At 46.7% G+C, this 3,700-nt stretch overlaps 1 protein-coding gene across 1 annotated transcript in view; it reads left to right on the forward strand.

Moving 5' to 3' along the window:
- Positions 1–1,522: 1,522 nt before the first annotated feature.
- Positions 1,523–3,700, forward strand: part of LOC122557989 (carnitine O-palmitoyltransferase 1, liver isoform-like) — a gene marked incomplete in the record, with an annotated part of 56,366 nt that continues 54,188 nt past the window's right edge. The window contains 1 exon segment of the mRNA XM_043706290.1: positions 1,523–1,868.

Raw genomic sequence — 3,700 nt, forward strand, 5'->3', positions numbered from 1 at the left:
TGTCTGTTATATATATATATATATCAGTTAATGTCTCTCTGTCCCTGTTCTGTTATTCTCTCCCACTCTGTTATTGGCTCTCCCCCATCTCTTATTCTATCTTTCTGTCTCTCCCTCTGTTATCCATTCTCTTTCTGTCCATATGTTATTCTCTCTCTCTCTCTGTTGCACTCTATCTATCCAAGTTACCCTCCCTCTCTATTTTTATTAACACCCATTCTGTTGTCTCTTTTTTAGATTAGATTACTTACAGTGTGGAAACAGGCCCTTCGGCCCACACCGACCCGCCGAAGCGCGGCTCGCCCATACTCCTATATTTACCCCTTACCTAACACTACGGGAAATTTAGCATGGCTAGTTCACCTGCACATCTTTGGACTGGGGAGGAAACCGGAGCACCCGGAGGAACTCCACACAGTCAGTCACCGGAGACGGGAATTGAACCCAGATCTCTGGCGCTGTGAGGCAGCAGTGCTAACCACTGTGCCACCGTGCCATCTCTCTCATTCAATCTCTTTCTGTTATTGTTTCTCTGTGCCTGTGGTTCTCTTTCTCTCTCTATCCATCTCTCTCTTTACTATTCTTTATTCCACTCTCTGTTTGTTCTTTCATCTCTGTTATTGTCTCTATTATCCTTGCACTCCCTTTGACTGTTATTGTGTCACTCTCTCTTTCACAGTGGTTAGCACTGCTGCCTCACAGCGCCAGAGACCCGGGTTCAATTCCCGACCCAGGCGACTGACTGTGTGGAGTTTGCATGTTCTCCCCGTGTCTGCGTGGGTTTCCTCCGGGTGCTCCGGTTTCCTCCCACAGTCCAAAGATGTGCAGGTCAGGTGAATTGGCCATGCTAAATTGCACGTAGTGTTAGGTAAGGGGTAAATGTAGGGGTATGGGTGGGTTGCGCTTCGGCGGGTCGGTGTGGACTTGTTGGGCCAAAGGGCCTGTTTCCACACTGTAAGTAATCTAATCTAATCTAATCACTCTGTAATACCCTCTATTTATTATTCTCCAATTGTGTCTCTCTGTTATTGACTCCATCTCTGTCTGCTATACCCTGGATTCTCTCTGTTCTTGTCTCTCTTTCTGTGTTCCTGTCACTCTGTCCATCTGTTATTCTCTCTCTGTCCATCAGTTTTTCTCTCTCTCTATCGTTTATTGACACACACTCTCCCACTGACTATTATCATAGGTGTGCGTCTCTGTTCGTGTTTGATTCTCCCTTCCTATCTTGTTATCTCTCTCCACCTCCCTCTGTCTGTTATTGTCTCTCTGCTTCTGTTAGTTTCTCTCTCTCTGCCTGTCTCTTTCTCTGCTACTCTCTTTCCCTGTTATCCTCTCACTTTTTCTGTAACTCTCTCTCTCTCTCTGCTCTGCTCTTCTGTGTGTCTCTCACTCTTTCTCTCTTGCTCCCAGCACATTGCCGATGCTGAGCTGGGCTGTGTCCCGCTATTTATTAGCCTGTCAGACGAGAGCTTTGCTGAATCACTGTGTGCTGGAGCTGTGCTGAGATGAAGCCAGCCAGTTCTGGTCGTCATGACGTGCTCTGTCAGTTGGCAGCTCTGTGCTGTATTTATAGAAAAAGCAGCGTGTTTTGGAGCTTCCTGTTTGTAGCACAGTGCAGCATCCTGTCCATTCACAGCCAAGCGCTCAGCTGACTGCAAACCAATTCCAGGGCTCTATACAGCGCAGTCACCAAGGGAAACTTGTCTCGGCACCGTTTGCTGAAATCCTGGGTGAAAAAGGAATGTTCTGTGCTCTTCAACTGCAGGAAGGTAGATCATATTGTCCCCGAGAAAAAGCCATTGCTGAACGCAGCTCCTGCCCACTAGCTGCTCCTGCTTGCTGAGAGCAGGATCCGCGGGACTCTGGTGAGTATATGAATTGACACAATACGCAGGCCTGACTTTTCACCTACTTCCTCAGGCAAATGATGACACCGTGGATTAGGAGGAGGGGCAAGGCCCCTATATGTTGTGTTCAGGGCTCCGAGTCTGAGGAAAGTACTGAATCGATTAGTCCTTCTTACTCAGAGCTTGGGACCACAATATACAGTAACAGCCAACTCCGAAAGCATCTTCCAATACACAGAGCCTATTCTGACAGTTCCTTCCAACATGGCATTTGCTGTGGGCCCCAGAGGCAGTGCTGAGCTCAGCAGCAGCGATTTTGCACAGAGAGCTGTGTAGATAAGACAGGGCTACTCCTCGTTAATGTCAAAGGCGATTGGACCAATATTTGGAGGATAAGCAAATGCACAACGGTCAGTGGGAAGAGTACATATAGCTAATACAGGGACTGAAAGTAGATTGATGTCTTTTTGTCCTGTCAATTAGATTAGACACAGAGTAAAAACCCCTCTGCTCTTTTAAGCAGAAAGTCAGAAACTACACTGTCCCCATCAAACACTCCCACGACATGGACAGCATAGGGTGAGATACAGTGAAAAATTCCCTCCCCTCTTCGAAACTGACGCTAAAGCCCCCTCCACAATGACCCCATCAAACACTACCAGTACAGAGATAGCATGAGGTTAGATGGAGTAAAACTCCTTCTACACTTTCAAAGGCAAAGTAAAGCTCTTTCCTCTTTTAAAATGAAAGTAAAGCAGATTCTATGCAACCATCATCAAACTCCCATGAAAAGGACAATGCGAGGTTGTACACTGAGTAAAGGTCTCTGCTCTTTTTAACTGAATGTAAAGCTTCCTCTGCACTGTCTCCATCAACCACCCCAGGACAGGGACAGCATAAGGACAAATACACAGCAAAGCTTTCTTCACATTGTCCCCACCAAACAATCCAAGGACAGGGACAGCATGGAGTTAGATACAGAGGAAAGCTATCATTACATTGCTCTGCTTAGACACTCTGTCCATTTTGTGATGTGCCTTCTGTCAGTCTCCAAATTTCAAACCTTATTTGGAGCTGAGCTGAGGGTTTTGTGCTTGAGGCTCAGGGTTATATTGAAGTGTTAGAGATTTTGTGTATGGTGGGTTTGGATCATTGCTGATGCTGTCCCTAGAAGGATGGTGAACTGTGGGTCTGCTACCCCTGTTTGATGTGCGTGCTGATTCACTGTCTTATTTGCAAAGCTGAACACTCGGTTGTTGATCCTGGGGGTGTTTGATGTAAAGATCCATTTTTCCCTGCAGTGACGGTTGTTTTTGATGCATGTTGTGAATGAAAGGAAGTTGACATATTGAAATTGGACAGTAGAATGTCACGTGAAAGTGCTTTAGCACCATCCAGACAGGACTCAGGGCTATGCTGTGCTTTGATCTGAATGTTTCTGAGCTGTTGTCATGGTCACAGTATGAGGGATCATTATTTATCAGGCTCTGCACAATGCGTCATGATGAGGGAAGATCTCCAATTAACAGAGCCTCCTGGACAGCCAGCCTGTCTTACCCTCATGATGGGTCCTGGCTCCATCTGGGAATCTGTCCAAGTTGTCATTGGGTCACTGTGAGGTCATGGTCATAGAGTCATAGAGATGTACAGCATGGAAACAGACCCTTCGGTCCAACCCGTCCATGCCGACCAGATAACCCAACCCAATCTTGTCCCACCTGCCAGCACCTGGCCCATATCCCTCTAAACCCTTCCTAATCATATATCCATCCTAATGCCTCGAAAATGTTGCAATTGTACCAGCCTCCACCACATCCTCTGGCAGCTCATTCCATACACATAGCACCCTC

This window comes from Chiloscyllium plagiosum, chromosome 16, assembly GCF_004010195.1.
Source record: "Chiloscyllium plagiosum isolate BGI_BamShark_2017 chromosome 16, ASM401019v2, whole genome shotgun sequence".
Lineage (NCBI taxonomy): Eukaryota > Metazoa > Chordata > Chondrichthyes > Orectolobiformes > Hemiscylliidae > Chiloscyllium > Chiloscyllium plagiosum.